We start from the raw sequence: 22003 nt of genomic DNA, 5'->3' as shown, positions 1-22003 counted from the left end.
GGCAGATGACGTTCACCGGGCATTCGCCATACCCACACTCTGCCATCGGATCGCCACACTGTGTACCGTGATTCGTCACTCCACACAACGCACAACGTTTTTGCACTGCTCAGTCGTCCAATGTTTACTGTCTTACACCAAGCAAGGCGTCGTTTGGCATTTACTGGCGTAATGTATGGCTTATGAGCAGCCGCTCGACCATGAAATCCAAGTTTTCTCACCTCCTTCCTAACTATGTTAGTACTTGTAGTGGATCCTGATGCAGTTTGGCATTCCTGTATGATGCTCTGGATAAATGTCTGCCTGTTACACATTACGACCCTCTTCAACTGTCGGCGGTCTCTGTCAGTCAACAGATTAGGTCGGCCTGTACGCTTTTGTGCTTCACATTTCCACTTCACTATCACATGGGAAACAATGGATCTATGGATGTTTAGGAGTGTTGAAACCTCGCGCACAGACATCTGACACAAGTGACATCCTATCACCTGACCACGTTTGAAGTCCGTGAGTTCCGCGAAGCGCCCCATTCTGCTCTCTCACGATGTCTAATGGCTACTGAGGTCGCTGATGTGGAGTACCTGGCAGTAGGTGGCAGCACACTGCACCTAATAGGAAAAACGTATGTTTTGTGGTTGTTCGGATACTTTTGATCACATAGTGTACGCCATGACATTGCCAGTGATCATATCATTACATTGGTGGCAAAACGATGGTTATTATAGGAATATAGCGTGCAGAACATGCAATGTGAAAATAGCGAAACGAAGCATGAAATAAATGGCTTTCAAACGGGTATAATCAGTCAATGGTATACTTTGATAAAAATGGAAAAAAACGCTTGAGTACTTCAACAATGTAGGATTCGACGTAAAGAATGACCGTACAAAATATTACCTAAAGAAAGCAGGATAGAATTGCACAGATATATGACGTAAATATTTGTGTGACCAGTTTCCATTGTAGGCATGCCGAATATTTATTGCACTTTTCAGCCGAAAAGCCTTGGCCAGCAGGTACAATAAAAATACGAAGCCTACAGAGCATTGTTTTCTGTATAGCTGGGACTGCTTTACGGAAGTGGGTCAGCTGTAGCTATTCCGGATGACTGTGTGGCGAGCGCGACGCGGGTGGCGGAAGTGCTGCAGACCGCGCGCCGCCCACGCGGGAGCGCAGGTTCGCCACGTGCATCACCTGCGTTGGCGGTGACCCAGTGACACAGCGATAGGGCGGCCCACACTTCCACCCTCGAGCCTATGCTCGTTACTCAATCGACGAGTCATTACGTATGTATCGTTGACAGTTCCTATAGTTAAATGTTTCCAGGAAACTGCAATCTCTTCAGTCATCTATCAGTAGAAGTCATAAAAAGTGGGCGCTGTGGTGAGTACATAGTGTCATAATTTAGCTTGAAACTAGTTGGTTCAACTTTGAATTTCTTCAGTCCAACAAACTGTACCTCAGACCACAACTCCGTTCCTCCACCCAAAGGCACAGGTTAACCTGTATCAATACCGCGCTGAACCCAAACCCTGATCACCAGGACAGCAGACGTCACCCAGCAGTCCACCAACACAGTGTGCAGCTGAAGAGCCTTTTGCCCACTAGCGATCTCCTTCTGTTCTGTTCTGTCTATAGACGCAGAAGATTGTGGTAGTTGGATATTGTTACTAACAATAACAGTGTTTCACGGGTAACTGAAAGTGATGTAGTCCAAGTACATCAATATCGAAACCCTAAAGAATAACAAACTGCAGGTAAGGGGGCAGTCGATGGAGGCTTCTACGGTAATGCGCCATTTCATCAGCGACGTTCAACTTGGCGGTCTCGTTGGTGCTCTTTAGGAGGAGTAATTCACGTACTAGATGTGGAATTACGGCATATTTATAATTTGAAGCGGTAACGACTGTTTACGAACTTCCAGCGTTGTTCTTGTAGCGTGACAATTTTCTTGTGATGTGTTGAGGGATCGCTAACTGTTCGTTTGCACAGTTATGACATGGTTTTTGCATTTTCGAAATTACCAATTTTGACTATGGTATGGTTTGAAAACTGGCCCTGGCCCGAAACTGGTCACTGAAGGAATAATAAAGCCAAACATGCAACTTTAGCTAATTTGTTGGTCGTACTGATAACGATTGTTAATCGACTGTGACTGTTTCAAAAACATAAAAAAATTTTGATATATCGCCATCAGTCAAAAAATTTGTTAACAACCAAATTATTTATTTAGCGATATGTTTCGAGGTGTTATCCCATAATCAGCCAATCTGGCGTTACATAAACGTTTAACACATGTTCATGCAGATATTAAAGATTCTTTACATGACTTCTGTGATCATTCAGTGGGGAAGAGAAGGATACCCTACAAAGAGCCGATATCGTTTTGTATATTGGTCTTTTATTCACATGAAGATTTTATAAAATAGTCTATCACTTTGTTCTTGTATCGTGGCAGCTTTCTCGTGATGTGTTAGGGCGTCGCTGTTTTCATGGCTTTATTGGATTTCTTCACCATTGCTCACAGATTTCACCGCGGTGTCTTTAAATCACGATACACAAAACAGATCTGCAGTACAGAATACAAGATGGCGGTCAAACACAAGATTAGTTTCGATTTTTTATTTATTTATTTACTTTATCTTTGGGGTCTGCAGTGCAAAATATGTCTTTCAATGACATGATTGTTGTTGTTGTTGTGGTCTTCAGTCCTGAGACTGCTTTGATGCAGCTCTCCATGCTACTCTATTCTGTGCAAGCTTCTTCATCTCCCAGTACCTACTGCAACCTACATCCTTCTGAATCTGCTTAGTGTATTCATCACTTGGTCTCCCTCTACGATTTTTACCCTCCACGCTGCCCTCCAATACTAAACTGGTGATCCCTCGATGCCTCAGATTATGCCCTACCAACCGATCCCTTCTTCTACTCATTGTCCCACAAACTTCTCTTCTCCTCAATCCTATTCAATACTTCCTAATTAGTTATGTGATCTATCCATCTAATCTTCAGCATTATTCTGTAGCACCACATTTCGAAAGATTCTATTCTCCTCTTGTCCAAAATATTTGTCGTCCATGTTTCACTTCCATACATGCTCCATAAAAATACTTACAGAAATGACTTCCTGACACTTAAATCTATACTCGATGTTAACAAATTTGTCTTCTTCACAAACGCTTTCCTTGCCATTGCCAGTCTACATTTTATATCCTCTCTACTTCGGTCATCATCAGTTATTTGGCTCCCCAAATAGCAAAACTCCTTTGCTACTTTAAGTGTCTCATTTCCTAATCTAATTCCCTCAGTGTCGCCCGACTTAATTCGACTACATTCCATTATCCTCGTTTTGCTTTTGTTGATGTTCATCTTATATCCTCCTTTCAAGACACTATCCATTCCGTTCAACTGCTCTTCCAAGTCCTTTGCTGTCTCAGACAGAATTACAAGGTCATCGGCGAACCTCAAAGTTTTCATTTTAATACCTACTCCGAATTTTTCTTTTGTTTCCTTCACTGCTTGCTCAATATACAGATTGAATAACATTGGGGAGAGGCTACAACCCTGTCTCACTCCCTTCCCAACCACTGCTTCCCTTTCATGCCCCTCGACTCCTATAACTGTCATCTGGTTTCTGTACAAACTGTACATAGCCTTCCGCTACCTGTATTTTACCCCTGCCACCTTCAGAATTTGAAAGAGAGTATTCCAGTCAACATTGTAAAAAGCCTTCTCTAAGTCTACAAATGCTAGAAATGTAGGTTTGCCTTTCCTTAATCTAGCTTCTAAGATAAGTCGTCGGGTCAGTATTACCTCACGTGTTCCGATATTTCTACGGAATCCAAACTGATCTTCCCCGAGGTTCGATTCTACTAGTTTTTCCATCTGTAAAGAATTCGTGTTAGTATTTTGCAGTCGTGACTTATTAAACTGATAGTTCGGTAATTTTCACATCTGTCAACACCTGCTTTCTTTGGGATTGGAAGTATTATATTCTTCTTGAAGTCTGAGGGTATTTCGCCTGCCTCATACATCTTGCTCACCAGATGGTAGAATTTTGTCAGGACTGGCTCTCCCAAGGCTGTCAGTAGTTCTAATGGGATGTGTCTACTCCAGGGGCCTTGTTTCGAGTTAGGTCTTTCAGTGCTCTGTCAAACTCTTCACGCAGTATCATATCTCCCATTTCATCTTCATCTACATCCTCTTCCATTAACAAAATATTGTCCTCAAATACATCGCCCTTGTATAGACCCTCTACATACTCCTTCCACCTTTCTGCTTTCCCTTCTTTGCTTAGAACTGGGTTTCCATCGGAGCTCTTGATATTCATACAAGTGGTTCTCTTTTCTCCAAAGGTCTCTTTAATTTTCCTGTAGGCAGTATCTATCTTACGCCTAGTGAGATAAGCCTCTACATCCTTACATTTGTCCTCTAGCCATCCCTGCTCAGCCATTTTGCACTTCCTGTCGATCTCATTTTTGAGAAGTTTGTATTCCTTTTTGCCTGCTTCATTTACTGCATTATTATATTTTCTCCTTTCATCAATCAAATTCAATATTTCTTCTGTTACCCAAGGGTTTCTACTAGCCCACGTCTTTTTACCTACTTGATCCTCTGCTGCCTTCACTACTCCATCCCTCAAAGCTACCCATTCTTCTTCTACTGTATTTCTTTCCCCCATTCCTGTCAATTGTTCCCTTATGCTCTCCCTGAAACTCTGTACAACCTTAGGTTTAGTCAGTTTATCCAGGTCTCATCTCCTTAAATCCCACCTTTTTGCAGTTTCTTCAGTTTTAATCTACAGTTCATAACCAATAGATTGTGGTCAGAGTCTACATCTGCCCCTGGAAATGTCTTACAATTTAAAACTTGGTTCCTAAATCTCTGTCTTACCGTTATATAATCTATCTGAAACCTCTCAGTATCTCCAGGCTTCTTCCATGTAAACATTCTTCTTTTATGATTCTTGAACCAAGTTTTAGCTATGATAAAGTTGTGCTCTGTGCAAAATTCTACCAGACGGCTTCCTCTTTCGTTTCTTACCCCCAATCCATATTCACCTCCTGATTATTACGAATAAATCCAGCTACACAGCTATGTAAACTGTTTATATAATTTACGATGAGCCCATTTCGGCATATTGCCATCGTCAGGTGGTCTGTAAATACATAAATAAGATGGTCTTAATATAATGCCCTTCTAAGTATCATTTGAAAAGCTATAATATAGCATTAGTTGTTTTATCTTCCATGTAACATCGTTGCTGTCATGTCCTGTCTGTTTTAGAAGTATTACTTTCTCCCAGGTACAGTGGAGTTGTATGTCGTGTATTACTTGTTTTCCATATATGCTAGATTAGGTTAGATTAAATTAGTACTTGTTATAGATCACGAATACTACACTTCGTAATGATGTGGAACGTGTCAGGATAATAAAAGGTGTCTATACAAGATATTATATTACACAAACTATTACATGAGACTTAATATTTTTCTGACAGCGTGGATGACAGTGAGTCAGCGATATTACATGTGTACATAGTTACCATTATAAATAAGTCATGTGTGAAATTCGGTTGTTTATTACTACTTTTATATAGGCTTCTTACCATTATAAATAAGTCATGTGTAAAATTCAGTTGTTTATTACTATTTTTATATAGGCTTGTTTCTAATTACGTTTTTGCCTTAAGTGTGTTTTGGTTTTATTTGAGATTTTTATTTTACGTTTTTTTTATTTTTTCGTAATAATTGTTGTTGTCTATGATTTATGTTGGTTTTCTGTCTCTGTTTTATACTACTCATTTTGTTATCGTTGTTACTATGGATATGTGTTGTTTAGAGTCTCTGATTTCATTATTTTACCCGTTTTCCCGATTTATACTGTGAATAAAGTTTTCTATATACTTTTGTGCTTTAGGTCGTTTTGCTAGTTCAATAAATTTGTTGGGCTGATGTATGCAATGGACTATATCTCTATGTCCTCAAGGGTGTTCGTGAATGTTCCCTTCTGCGTGATATGGATGACTTCTAGTGCTTCGTTTATGGGTTTTATGTCGTGTTTCTCTGTTTGTGAATGTTCAAAAAATGTGGATGAATTGTTTTCACTTTCTCTGGTGTACTCTTTATATCTAATTTTGAAGTTTCGACCAGTTTGTCCTAGGTGGAATTTGTGGCATTTGTTAGACGAAATTTTGTAAACTCCGAGATTGTTGTGTATGGGGATTTTGGAGCTGCCTTTGTGAATTTTTGTGTTTGTGGCTCTGTGTGTTTTGAAATACAAAGGCGATGTCAGTTTTGTTGAATAATTTGTTGATTTTGTTCGAGATGTTTTCTAGATAAGTCGTGGTTACGTATTTTGTTTTCTTCGTTTTCGTTGTGTGTTATTTCTTTATGTATATTGTAACTTTCAGGTTGTGTTTTATTGTGGTATAATTGTGTTACAATTTTGGGGCCATAATCGTTTTGCTGGGCTATATATTCTAAGATTTTTATTTCCCTCTGGATTGCTTCATCCTCTAGTGGTAAATTTATTAATTTGTTCAGCATTGTGGGGAGGAATGCCAGTTTGTGGGATTTTGGATGACATGAGTGTGCATTGATAATCCAATCTGTTGTGGTAGGCTTTCTGTAAATTTCGAAGCAATGTTTGTTGCTAGTGTTCTTAATAGTTGGAACGAGGAAGTTAATTGTTTTGTTAGTTTCGTGTTCTACAGTAAATTTCATTTTGGGGTGTAATTGATTCAGTTGTAAGGTGGCAGAATATATGAAGTTCAGATTCGCACCTTACATGAGAACTGTATACGTCGCAATGGGAATGGGAATATGGCACCTTACTTAATTCGGCGGTAATGAGCAAATTTGCCTAGCAATATGTAATGCAAAAAGGGATGACATTCAATCGGCAGTAATTAACACACTGTTCCTATATTGCATGTTTGAGCAGAAGGTGAAACAAGCAGCGAGAGGCGTTATAGTTTGGAATTCAGAGGGACGACGCAGAGGCAAGGCCGTGCTACAGGGGGTACCACCGAAACAACTTAAAGGGGTGTACCAGGCGGAAAGTCGACGACCAACCAGGTGACTCAGATGGGGAGAGCGAGTATAATGGCCCATCTGAGGGAGGACAGGAAATAAAGCTTTTAGAAAACTGAATTTCGGAATTACAAATCGATACGAAACAAGACCAGTGCCGCATTTTCGATCACTTGTCCAATGAGTGTTACACACGTGAGAGAGTCAATGTACGCATTTAGGCATCTGGAACGGGCACAAAACGTCCGATTGGTGGAAACGTCTAGGAAGGAGTAAAGAGCCAAAGTTTTGACACAGTTTAATGATAGGGACCTTGCGATTGGTAGAGAGAGTTCCCACAAAACAAGAGGAACGCTCCTACTGGTCGAAAAAAGGCGTGACGTGAAGAACGAAAGAACCCAGGTGGCGAGACAGTTGGGTTGTGAGTAAGAGAAGACGGAAATTTTCATGGACTCTTCTCTGAACTGGCGTCAAGTGCAGAATGGAGATCATAACGCTCTGTACGACATGGAGGAATAATTTGTGTGAACACTGCGTTCACAGCGGCTGATATCCAGCTAGAAATTAGCTGTAGCATCGTTTAGCTGCAACTGTGGGGAAATGAACCAGTCAATTATTTAATTGTTCTTGCAAGAACTGAGAGGACATTATAATATGCACGCTGTTCCAACCATGCGCGTGTATATCGCTACATTCTAAGACTAGGGATGAGTACATGTTCTCTTGCATAACGAGAAACATAGGGAAAGTTTATGCTGGAAAATTCAGCAAAGGTGTAATTAGTTTTATAGGAATTTTAGCAGAACAGAGCAGCCTAGCAGACGACAGCTCATCGCAGCTAAAGGTAAATACCACGTGCAGTCATAAACGTGGTGGTTCACCAGCTTTCTTCCACTGTAAACTCGATCGACCTTGGATAATCTTTTGCTCAATTTGTCACATAACTAACCATCCACCGCAGACTTGATTGTCATCTTAAAAATAGTACCGAACTTCGAACCGGAATCGGACGATTTTCGTGGCACTGACCAACATCACAACGTAAGTGTAGGAACAGTTTTGTAAAGAAACTTCTAGTTAAACTTTAATATTGTTGTGGTTAGGAAAATTTAACCTTCTGAGAGTTAATATAAAATATTGTTGTGTTTAGGATTATTTCACTTTTTGATATTGACAAGATGCGTTATCCTGATAACTTTTTTTTTTTTTTTTGCTGTCACACTGAGAACTGTGTAAAAGCGTGAATTTTTGTGCTAATATTGCGACATTAAACACGCCATTTCAACTTACACAATTGTCTTCAGTCCTAGAATAAGTAAACCAAAAATATTGCACCTTACACAGTGCTTCATGTATTTCCTCTATGTCAGTTAGATTACCTTTTATAAGTATTAAAATGTCGTCTACCTATCTGTAATAGTATATGATTTTTTGATTAGTTGTGTTTTTTGTTTCAAAAAATTTTTCTTCCAAGCTGTCAAGGAATGTCAGCTATCATTCCAGAAATACTACATCTCATCGCAACTCCATCTTTTTGTGTATATATTTTATTATCAAACTCGAAGTAATTTTGGTGTAAGAAACGTTTTGTTAGTTGCAAAATTTCTGTAGTGCCTTGTACTGATGTCTTTCTGTGTTTGAGTAGGTTTTGTTTTATGATATCTATCGCTTCCTGGATTGGCATGTTGCTGCGTAGGTTAGTAACGTCGAATGATAAACATCTTGTATTTGGGGTAATCTTATTTTTGTGGCTAATGTTCTAGAATTCCTTATTGTATATTTTTTGTTATAAGTGTAACATTTGTTAAGGAGGTTGTTTAGTTTCTTGCTTATGTAATATTTGGGACTGTTAACATTGTCTGCTACAGGACATATAGGAAAGAATTGATAATATATCTTAGGGTGTCCATGGACCTTTGTTGTTCACGGGTTCATGGGCATACATGTACTTTTTTCATATTCATAAGTATTGTGTGACATGCTTTTATGGTTTTCTTGGTTTGGGCTACAAATTTGTTTGTGGGGTTTCTATTGATTTATGTGATACCATTACTACCAAAGAAATCGTTAATTTTTTGTATGTAGTCATTTTTGTTTATGATAACTAGACTATTGCCTTTATCTGATTTAATTGCTAGGGAATTGTTATTAGTTAATTTTTCATTAATTTGGCGTAGTGTTTTGTTTTCTGGTTAGATATTATTGCTTTTCCAGACTTCGAGCTCTCTTTCTGTTGCATTTGCTATTTTGAAAGCAATTTCATTCTGCTGTTTTATGGGTAAGCTTGCTATGTCTAGTGCTACTTTCGCACATGCTATTAGTTGTTTTTGTACACTACTGTGGAATCCAAGTTCGGTAGTATACTTTAATCCTTTATCCTATAATTTTTGTTCTTGGTCATTGAAAGTAAGTTCACTCATGTTGATAGTTTTTTTATGAAAATTGAAAGGAGAAATTATGTCGTTAGTTTTCGCAGTGGGATATTGTTTGCCCATGAGGCGTTTGATTTTACGCATACAATAAAAAATACAATAAGGAATTCTAGAACATTAGCTAAAAAAATCAAAGACATAAAAATACCCCTAAATGCAAGATCTGTATTTTTCGACGATACTAACCTATGCACCAACATCCCAATCCTGGAAACAAGAGACATCATAGAACAAAACCTACATAAATACAAAAGATATCAATATAAGGCACTACAGAAATTTTGCAACTAACAAAACTTGTCTTACACCAAAATTACTTCGAGTTTGGTAATAAAATATATACACAAAAATATTAAGTCGCGATGAGATGTAGTATTGCTGGCATGATAGCTGACATATCCCTTAACAGTTGGAAGAAAAATTTTTTGAAACAAAAAACACAACTTATCAAAAAATCATATACTATTACATATATGTAGATGACACTTTAATACTTACAGAAGGCAATCTAACTGACATGGAAGAAATACATAAAGCACTTATTTAATATTATCAAATACATTGCACACAGCAGTGGCTGCAACAAAAATAAACACTATGAAATACATTGTACACAGCAGTGGCTATCATGAACATGAAATAGATTCACGTTCACAATGTATAATTAAAAAAAAAAGCAAAAAAACAAACATTGCTAAATAACGATACCGTATTTAAGAATCATCTCAGACAAAACAGCAGTACTGTTTAAAAACAAAGACGTCAGGATCACTTTTGCCAACAACGTCAACTTAAGAAAGAAACTGGTCAATGAGATCGTACAACCTACAGGAAAACTGAGTGAAACCAGGGATTTATAAAATTACATGTAGTCATTGCAGCAAATACTATATTGGAAGAAACTCTAAAACTCTAAAACCCATTTTAAAGAACACATTGACTGTTTCAGACGGGATAAAGCTAATAAGTCGGCTGTAACAAAACGTATAAGTGCTACTGGACACAATGTTGCAATAGATAAAGACCTCAAAGTACAACACACCTTGGAAAAGAGTCGGAGAACGGACATCTTGGAAGAAATGGAAACATTCATCCATGTCCTTAAGTCTAAAACCGAGATCCAGAATGAAATGACACAGTTCAAAAATTCACACTTCTTTGCGAATTTCAATTCGGTATACTTAAAATAGCAAGTACATGACGTTCATGTTAAATATATTGTAAATCTCACAAATGTCTTTGTAACTCTGAAAATAAAAATACTTATACTATCGTTTTCATTATAAAATTGTCACAGTTGCTCATTTTTAGTTTATAATTCCAAACAACATCAGCGATACGACAACAAAACGTGCAGAGGACATTGCTTCCGACAACACCAGGATCGACAGGTCGATAGTTAAATCTAAAAGAGCTTTGTTTTTGTTTTCACTGCCACCTTGTCTTCTGGAGTGCTAAATCTGTGCACTATGGTGAAAAAGTACAAAAGAGCCATAGAAACGCGATGCCTCAACACATCACAAGAAAACTGCCATGCCATAGGAACGAAGTGAGTGATTGTTCAACACCAATACACAAAATGACGTCGGCTCTTACTAGGTTGTCCTTCTCTCTCTCCACAGGATGATCACAGCAGTCAGGTAAAGAAGCGTTAACATCTGTACAAACATGTGTCAAACATTTTTGTAATGCCAGTGTATCTTGATGATGTTGTGTCACCTCGTAGCTCTTTATGAACTGTTAGGTATTTTATGAGCTATATTGCTGTATCAATTTCAGAACTATGACAAGTAATTCATATATTCAAACAGAATAACATATGCATCTACACCTACATCTACATGGTTACTCTACAATTCACACTTAATTGCCTGGCAGGGGGTTCATCGAACCATTTTCATATTACTTCTTTACCTTTCCACTCTCGAATGGCGCATGGTAAAAAGGAACACCTAAATCATTCCGTTCGAGCTCTGATTTCTCTTATTTTATTATGATGATTATTTCTCCCTTCGTGGATGGGTGTCAACAAAATATTTTCGCATTCAGAAGAGAAAATTGGTGATTGAAATTTCGTAAATAGATCTCGCCGCGAAGAAAACCGCCTTTGTTTCAGTGACTGCCACCCCAACTTGCATATCACATCAGTAACACTCTCACCCGTATTGCGCGATAACACGAAACGAGCTGCCCTTCTTTGCACTTCTTCGATGTCCTCCATCAATCCTACCTGATAAGGGTCCCACCCTGCGCAGCAATATTCCAGCAAAGGACGGACAAATGTAATGTAGACTGTCTCTTTAGCGGGTTTGTCGCATTTTCTAAGTATCCTTCCAACAAAGCGCAGTCTTTGTTTCGCCTTCCCCACAATATTTTCTATGTGGTCTTTCCAATTTAAGTTGCTCGTAATTGTAATTCCTAGGTATTTGGTCGAATTGATTTATAGTGTGTGTGTGTGTGTGTGTGTGTGTGTGTGTGTGTGTGTGTGTGTGCATAGTGTATGAAACTGGGGACCTAGAAACGATAGAGAGGCTTCGTCCCGCCGTAGCCCTCAGTGGTTCACAACCCTACAACAGGCCACAGCCGTCCACCCATCCCTCCGCCGCCCCACACCGATCCGAGGAGTGGTTAGGCCCCCAGTGGATCCTCGCGGAAAATTCTCATACCAGACGAGTGTAACCCCAAATGTTTGCATGGTAGAGGAATTATGGTGTACGTGTACATGGAGACTGTTTCCGAAGCAATCGCTGACATAGTGTAACTGAGGCAGAATAAGGGGCACCAGCCCACATTCGCCAAGGCAGATGGAAAACCGCCGAAAAACCATCCACAGGCTGGTCGGCACACCAGACCTCGACTCTAATCCGCCGAGCGGATTCGTGCCGGGAACCGGCACACATTCCTGCTAGGGAAGCAGCGCGTTAGACCGCGCAGCTAGCCATGCGGGCTTAGATTTATAGTAAAGTGGTTAATAATTCACATAAATTACACATCAGATAATTCCCTTACGAGTGATTTCATGTGGAAAAGCACTCGTTGCACATCAACAGGATTTGGCTTCATTGTTTTGTCTCCTGGCTTTCAACCAGCAGGGCATATTTCACCATACACGACAGCATGCTGAAAATCTGTTAACAAATGTAATGTTTCATCTACACTCCTTCCAACAGTCAGTCATTAATTATTATCTGCCGTGGATTCTGCTTTCCATCAATTACAAATAGCTATTTTCATAGATTTATCAACATGAGGAGAATACTTAACTTTGACACACCACCATTCTTACGCAGCATATTAACCCAAGTAAGGTGGCTGTACTGGCGATCACAAGAAACGGCTATCGCTTCACAATGTAATTTCTTGGATTTCTCAGTACAGTCTGAGAAACCAATAATTTCTGTCGAGCAAACAAATGTGAAATCCAAGGGATAGAAAACAGTACTAACTATTCTCCCTTGTAATCTGACAACTTTATGTCTTCAAAATTTGAACCAACTGCCCCAACTCCGGAATTTTGCGACTGGTAGCGGTATTTGAAAACCTTTTCATATTCTGTGTGTTTATAATCAAACTTCTGCTATATTAGAGGGCTCTAATGAGAAACTAGTGTTCCTGGGAAATGAAAATTTATGCAAAAATTTGTAAGAATAAGCGCTGGAGGAATAACGAATAAACTATTGAAAGGAGCACATTGTCCGCACCCGGTAGCTGAGTGTTCAGCGCGACGGAATGTCAGTCCTAAGGGCCAGGGTTCGATTCCCTGCTGGGTCGGAGATTTTCTCCGCTCAGGGACTGGGTATTGTGCTGTCGTAGTCATCATTATTTCCACCCCATCGACGCGCAAGTCCCCAAAGTGGCGTCAAATCGAAAGACCTGGCGAACGGTCTATCTGACTGGAGGCCCTAGTCACACGACATTAAATTATTAAAGAAGCACATTTTAATTTCCACGTGGGAGTGCAACATCTCTTAATTGCGCACCGTGTTTACGTTCCAAGTTACAAACATTCTTCAGTGTGACGACCATGTGCGTCCACGATAGCCTGAACCGCACCAGAGATTCCTCTATTGCTTCCCGAAACAATGGTGGACCATTGGTGAGACAACATTGGTGAGACAACATGGTGTGGTGAGACAACTCTCACACTACTTGGCATCTCGCAGATTGCGTCCAGCATAGTCAGCCATGGTAACAGCAATTTCTTGAAAAATTTGTGGCTCATTTGGCCGTCAACTTTTCTCAGGAGAAGTTACCACATCGCCAGTTAATTTCAACGTCCAAATCTTCTCCTTTAACCCCGGTGCGGAAAGAGGAACTCCCCGTATTCCTTTAACGTGTCGGTATTCGCGAAGAGCAGCAGGACTACTCCTGTTGTTTTGGTAAAACAACTTTACGAGTACTACCCAACCTACAAGTACTACCCAAACACGATATTACTGCACTTATCCTTTTCAGAAACACACGATGACGCTACAGTAAAAAAGAAGAATGGTGATTAAGGAAAACGCGTCGCACTGTCATTGCTTCCACATCAGTTGTACATATACTGTCAATGCCGATTGCGCGATGTCTAACGATAAGCGTACCAAATCGCCATCACTTCCAGGTGTAACAACATTGTGGTCGACTAATAAGGCCCCGCACATCCTATCCAGGCCCATGTTGACTCTCTGCAACTGTAATAGCACTGACGCTTATATTTCAACCCTATGTCGCCGTACCTGTACCGGTGCCTAATTCCCAGCCGTGATACTAACACTACAAATCCTGCAGCGCACAGTCTGCCATCATTCCGATAAAGTTGGGTACCCACACGGTACACAGATTTCCGTCTACGTTGACTCAAGAACCGAACGATTACTTACTCATAGTTTTTCGGCTATAGTATAAGTTCAGCGTTGGCCTCAACAACTTCTCAAGCCCACACTTGAGCTGTGTTGTTTGTGCTCGATGCCAGGAAAGAAGATTATGGCTTAAATTCTCGTCCACATCAAAATCCTTAGAAACGATAACCAGATGCGAGTGGGGAAGGGTAGGGAAGGAAACAATCTCTCCTTTCAAAGCCACCATCCCGATTTCTGAGGTGGTTTGGAGGAAGCACCTACAACCTAAATCTGAATGACCAGACGGCGATTTCAATCCATGTTCTCTCGAGCGCAAGTCCAGTGCCCATTGGAACTATCTCAGTATATTTACCAAATTATATACAAGAATTCATAATAAAATAAATAAAAGTAACACAAAATGTGTAGTAAAGGGAATCATTTTGTAACATAACGATGCACACCACATGACGCTAGTTGTCCTGTACTTTTTTTAAAAATTGGACCTGTTAATTCGGCAGAAAATGGCCATAAAAATACTGCATAATCAAATGTTAAAATTAGGTAACAGGTGAACAGTTCCTTAGTTTTGCCCTTGACTATGCAGCCCACAGACTACGTAAGGGCCTAATAGTGCTATGTCCAGGTGCCCTTCATCAATAATGTTCTCTCAGTTTTGTCACCGAGGTTTGTTTTTAACGCCATAAATGGCTTATGTTACATAGGGCGATATACACGCTCCCATTTGATCCTTAATTTTAAATAGAGGATGTTTGAGAATGGCGTTTTTAAAAAATTGTTAACAGGTTCCTTTCACCAAAACAAGAAAAAAATATCCAGTAATCATGGGCCTTAAAATGCATACCTCAAGCGCTATGAGTATTTGCCTCGCCTTCGCTAATGTGAAACACACGTTTCCTGCCGAAGAGCTCTTAAGGTACACACTTCAGAGCAAATGTTTAGCGGACATCTTTTTCTTCTTTTGGTCCATCCTACCTCTTCCCAAACTACGAAAAACAAAGAGCTTGTAGTATAAGAGAGGTGCCTCACAGTACTGAGGACTACAAGTTCTCGTAGCTCTTAAGGTACGCATTTTACAGCCCATGTATACTGGACATTTTTCTTGTTTTTGTGTAAGGAACCTGTTCCTAAATTTTTGAAACTTGGTTGTGAACATTCTACATGGTGATTGATCTGCCCCTACCCATGGGTTTTATGCAACCCGCAACCCTTCAAAAACACGTTAGTCTTTTCATATTCTCTCACTCGCTATGCGCAAACTGTTAGTCCTACAGAAAAAAATCAGCAGGACCTTTTTGTAGGAAATTTGATATATTTAAATTTTTTACTGGGATACGCTTTTGCTGGAGGCGACGGGTTCCGAGTTATTCAAGAAAAATGCATTTGATTGTCACTTTTGAACGTTTTTCTTGAATAATTCGAAAATGACGACCTTTATCGAAACGTATCCTAGTGCAAAAAGGAGAATGTGAAAATCTTGCACATAGTGTTTGAAGGCGTGTCGCATAAAACCGATCGGCAGGAGCAGCTGACTAACCTTGTATGATGATACTTAGCATAGGTAAGATAGAAAATGTTGTTGTCTTAATATTTGGACTATGAGTGTGTGAAATTGTAGTTTCATGTTTAAGTTGATATGAGCATGAGAAGTATAATCTAATTTTATGGCTGGTAGAGGCTTGACAACTTTTAATATATAGAATATGAGTAATGCTGTCATGTTGAAACTGCACTACTGTAATGCAATTTTTGAAAAATTTTGCCATGTTGTGGTGTTTTGCCCATAACGACCGTCAGTACGTAATTTTAATTCTCGTGTATGTCATAAAGATAGGAGTTTTTATCGATCGATATAGCTAAGAAGAAGTGAAACTACAAGTGGGGAATTTATCTGTGCTAATGTTCATAAAATAGCCACGCAATGTGCAGAGGGGCTGCAGAGGAGGAAAGCACATCGCTCCCGGCCGCGTCAGCAGCAAAAGCAGGCCGACAACACACCAACTGTTGCTCGGGAGCTACAAAGTAAAATAACGTATCACCAGTCTTACACGTGTAGCCTTAATCGAATTAATTATAGAGCAAACATCGCCCAAATGTCAACAGCTGCATAGACATTTTAATCTACGCTCAGCTTGATGGACCTCTTACTGATATTTTTGTTTCCATACGCTTGAAGTGTATTTGTTATACTTAGCCAGGCCAATCTTACCTTGACTTACTTGAAAAATGGGGAATATACGGCGAATTACTTGGGATTTTGTATACAAAGAATAAATTCAATAATACGTTAAAGCAGAAAAGCGTTGGCTTTAATTTGCGGTTTGTAGTTTGAAGTTATAGTACGTTGCAGTTATTTTTGATTTGCCATTTAGCACTGAACAGTGTTATTTAATTCAGCCTGGAGAATTAACTACGAAGATAACATGACATTTACTCCAAGGAAACTATAGAACCTCTTAGAGTATTGGAGCCACTGGGACGAAACCCATATAGGGACTTGGGGTAACACATCCTTCCTTCGCTGCCAGGCCTATTAGACCGCTGCAACTTTATCAGTCCATCATATCGCTTTATTGTTGGCTGATTTTTAGTCTTCCATATTGGTTTTCGTTTAGTTTCATCACATTTTGCTTCTGATTACAGCTTCTCGTGTGTACTAAGTTCTTTTAGTTGCATTGTAAATATGTTTCTCGTATTCTGACTTGACAGAGTTCTGCTCGTATCTGTAATATAGGGGGGGGGGGGGGGGGGGGAAAGGGGGAAATGATTCCATGTTTGGTTTTTATTTATACAAAACAGAAACTGGTTTCGTCACGTAGTACTGTGTGGACGTTTCTGTATTTGTTACTGCTTACGAAACTGCGTGTGAACTGCTCGATTTACATGCATGTTCAGCATATTACTTTTATTATACAGACATTTAATGGAGTGCTCCATATTAGCAGGTTTTGACAGTGTTGGTATTCAGCTTTCTTACATCTTGTCACGGAATGTAATTCTATTTTGAGAGGTGTTGCTTCTCGCTGCTGTGTGCTATGTATTTCAGAGTGGCTTGCAGAGTATGGAAGTATATGTAGCTGAGTATGCTTTGTAGTCTTGGCGACAAGAGCATTCTTTCTTGCAAATACTAAAAATGCGACAGTATTTACTCGAATTTTTTCTCACGTTATTAGCAGGTCCTTCGAACAGTACATTTTGTTAGCATAAGGCAATGATAATTTCGGTGACCTCCATCAAATGCGAGAGTACGAAAAACAGATAGGAAGAGAAATACTGAGGAATATGAGCAATGTATTTATAATACATTTCAATCAAGCAGTTCACACACGGTCTCGTAAGAAGTAACACACACGAGTCCACAGAATACCATACGACGATACCAGCTTCTGTTTTGTACGAAACAAAAACAAATGTGGAATCGTTTACCCCACGACGGATGTGAGCAACATATTTACAAAACAATATAATCTGGAACATATTTGTAATTTCCGCTTCATAACAGCTACACGGTCAAAACTGCAATATTTGGCTATGTTCACAATTTAATACACTTTACCGCCAGTCTACCAGACTCACCCATAAAGCATAAATGAAAAATATTATCAGCTAGTACTTGCATTTCGCATAGCGAGAATACTGTTAGCACAGACTAAGTTCAAACTAGGGATTGTGGCTGATAGAAGCCACCGTAAAGGCATTCCCCAATTACGGTCGCTCCCAAAAGCTACCGCGCCAAGTGTCAACAGACTTTGCGCGTGTAGTACAGATTATCACGCTATATTTTCCTGAATTCGAAGTTCACTGCCGGCCACTCGGAGCGCTACTGACAGCCTCTGCTCCCGTATCGTATCATGGGCCCTGTATTTCTGATATTTGATGTTCTGTGACTGCAACTTTTGCATTCGCTTGCAAGAATGTAGTATCGGTTGAAAGAGATTATTAGTCAGAATCATCATTTAACAAACCAGTGCGCATTTTTCTGGGGATTTGTTATGGGCCCATGTAGCAGGACCGGAGTTAATATTCCTTGAGCGTCCAGGATCAGGAGAGTAAGAAGATAGGCGGACACAATAACACCATTCAGTATTCACATCACGGTAGGCAGACTGCCGCAGTGTTAACAGCTGCATCTGAAGATGGGCTTATCAGTCACAATATCGAGTATGCAACAAAGAAATTGAAAATCACCTTTGCAGCCAGAGGCTGATTTATTTGTAATTGCAAACTTTCATGCAGCTGCCTTCTCGTCATCCACTACGTTGGAGGGACAAAACATTATTGTGCCTTGTCAGATTTGTGATGTAACTGCGCAGCTTGGCCTGAACCGCATCTAATTCTGGACTCTGAAGATCCTGAATGGAATAGTTAAACTCCGGGAGCGAGCGGTGCCACGCGGGGGCGGCAGCGGCGGCTTCTCTCGGCTTCCCTTCCGGAAGCTGCTGGGGCAGAGCCGCCCACGCCGCCGGCAGACCAGCCACGTGGCACGTGGCCTTCTGCCCGCTTGCCGTGGGTGGTGACCTGTGCTACCCGGCGCACTCCGGTGCACTCCACCTGCGCTTCACAATCCTCCACCTGCTCTTCAGCTAGCGGCGGGAACGATTGCCCGTGAGGCCCAGTCGATAACACTTTGTACCGAATATAGCACAGCGATTGTGATGCACTGCAGAATACTTCGGAAACCCGCAAGCTTCCTAAGAAAACAACCGCACTAAGGCTTATCGTGTAACGTCAAGGTATTCATCGCTTTATAGTCTGGTCGAATACGGACGATCCTAGACCGTTGTCTACTACAGCAGACCTGAAATTCTACTAGCTGCTAGTGTTTCTCCAAGTAAATGAATTGGTTTACTGGGTAAGGGACAGAAGGACAGTGATCAGCATACACTAACAAAACCCTTAGTTTATACGACATCTAATCAAGCGAAACTTTAACTAGTACAGGGTCGGATCCATACCAAAAAAACTTCCAACTGTCTAGGAATATTCCATTACCTATGGAATGAAGAGGGACTAGGACGATCCTTACAGCTATTCAAATCATAATTACGAAATGGTTGAACTTTTGACCACAATTTTCTTGTAAAAAGCAGAGGGGAAATCTCTTTTCTCATCTACTGCACAGTGACACTGACTGTAACCAAACTTAAAATGATAATGGATAAAAAAGGAAACAAAAGGCGTCCACCTGACCAAAGCGTTCTGTCAGTCCCTTTCCAATGTGGTCCACCCACTACTTGGTCTGCTCCTCATCCGCTAAGTTTTGCTGTGAACAGCTGACGACCACCAGCAATATTTGCGACTATAATTTCGTCTTGACTGGACAACCAACCATAAATTTGTAAATATTTGCAGATGCCTTTCCTCAGTTGCTGCTTCATCACGAGTGCCATTTAGATAAGAACAAATCCGTCTTGGGCTTCTGATTAGTTATTTGTTTTTATCCAACACCCATCTTCATGATCTGAGGTTATCGTCTCTGACTATTTATTAGAAGGTGGATCCGAGTTCGGTACCAGCTGGTGCTTAAATTTCCAATGAACACAATTAGAAATGTAGTTATAAGAGTTGAAGACATGAACGGGAAAAGAGAAACTATAATTGAGAAGGAAGCGAGATAGGGTGGTAGCGTACCCCGACGTTATCCAACCTGTACATTGAGGAAGCAGGAAACCAGGGAGAAATTCGGACAAGAAATTAAAGTTGATGGAGAAGAAATAAAAACTGTAAGGTTTGCCGATGACATTGTAATTCTGTCAGATACGGTAATATTTTGGAAAAGCAGTTGAACGGAATAGATTGTGTGTGCAAAATGGTTTATGAGACGAACATTAACAAAAGTAAAACATAGGTAAAGGAATTTAATTGAATGCAGAGGGAACTAGGTTAGGAAATGAGAAACTAAAATTAGTATATGAGTTTTGCTACTTGGACTATTTGGGCAGTAAAATGACAGTTGATGACCGAAGTACAGACGAAATAAAATGCACATTGGCAATAAAGAGAAAATTTCTAAAAAAGATGAATTTGTTAACAACGATTTCTTTTTGAGTCATCAGTTTTCTCACTGCTTTGATGCGGCCGGACACAAAGTCCTCCATTGTGTCAACTTGTTCATCTCAGAGTAGCACTTGCATAGTAGGTCCTCAGTTATTTGCTGGACGTATTCCAATCTCTGTCCTCCTCTACAGTTTTCACCATCTACAGATCCAGCTAGTTCCATGGCAGCTATTCCCTGAAGTTGTAACAGATGTTCTATCATCCTGTCCGTTCCTCTTCTGAGTATTTTCCATACGTTCCTTTCCTCGCCGATTCTGTGGAGAACCTCGAATAAAAAAGCAGTATTTTCTGAAGGCATTTGTCTGTAGTTGTACCCTTGTACTTAGGTGAAACATGGGCGATAATCAGTTCACACAAGAAGAGAAAAGAAGCATTTGAAACGCGGTGGTATAGAAGAATTATGAAGATTGTATGGGATATCGAATACCGTATGAGGAGATATCGAATCAATATGGGCAAAAAAGAAATGTGTGGCACAAATCGACTAAAACCAGGGACTGGATGATAAGATACTTTCTGAAGCATCGAGGAACTGTCATTTTGGTAATGGAAGGAGACACTGAGAGAGGAGAGGTGGAAAGGGATAAAAATTGTAGAGGGAGACCAAAGCTTAAATATGGTAAGCAGGTCCAAATGGATGTAGGTTGCGATAATTATGCAGAGATGACGAGGCTTACACGGGGTAGACTAGCATGGAAAACTGCATCAACCCAGCCTTCGGACTGAAAATCACAACAGAAATATTTTTTGAAGATTTAGTAATCAGTTACTGGAAATGTACGATGCATGGATTAATTTTAGAGCTACCATAATCTTTACAACTATGATATATGTGTTTTCACACCGGCTCTTAAAATATCATCTGTATTTTTATTAGTTTTGAATTGTACGTAATACTGCAAACGCCAAGTACGACAGTGAATCTGTAGCAAATGTGGCTAAGTCGTGCCGTTAACAAATCGGCTGTCACAGGTAGACCGCTTTATTGATAAATCCACGTATGGCTCATTTTGGGAACAGGGATTTTTCATGGAAATACGATTACAGAAAGGGTTTTGATTCAGTGAGCGTTTATCCCCTAACCCAGTATTTTACATATCAATCCTCCTAAAGATAGAGAATCGTTGAAACTACTGCCCAGATGACTGCTACAAATGTTTTTCAGCACTACGGACCATCGTGCCGGCCGCTGTTGCATTGGCTGGTCGCTCGCAGCACTCACATGATGAATTATTGACCGCGTCCTATTTTGAGATAGCAGCACGTCGGAAAGCAGAACTGAGCTTTGCGGTTTTTGGCGGAATGGGAAATTGTCGCTCTCTCCCCCAGACACATACTTCCTGGTCGGGAGACAGGTGGAAATTGCTAGACCCAGAAGTGCCATATCTATAGAGAACTTGTAATAGTTCTATCGCTGTTTTGACGTGAAATTATCGCTAGGAAAATACAGCTCTGTAGAACAGAAAACTATGGCTTTATGCGAACGTACAAAACAATTGTGTGTGAACGTCATAGCTGACGTTAAATTACTTCACTTACGGCTGCTGATTGCAATGCATTCTGAAGTGGAATTGTGAGCGTCATCATCGCTTTAATAAGAGATGTAGCCTGCAACGATAGGTTTTTCGTTTTTTGA

This window comes from Schistocerca nitens, chromosome 6, assembly GCF_023898315.1.
Source record: "Schistocerca nitens isolate TAMUIC-IGC-003100 chromosome 6, iqSchNite1.1, whole genome shotgun sequence".
In the NCBI taxonomy this organism is placed as follows: Eukaryota; Metazoa; Arthropoda; class Insecta; order Orthoptera; family Acrididae; genus Schistocerca; species Schistocerca nitens.
Note: the sequence above shows the minus strand (reverse complement) of the source record.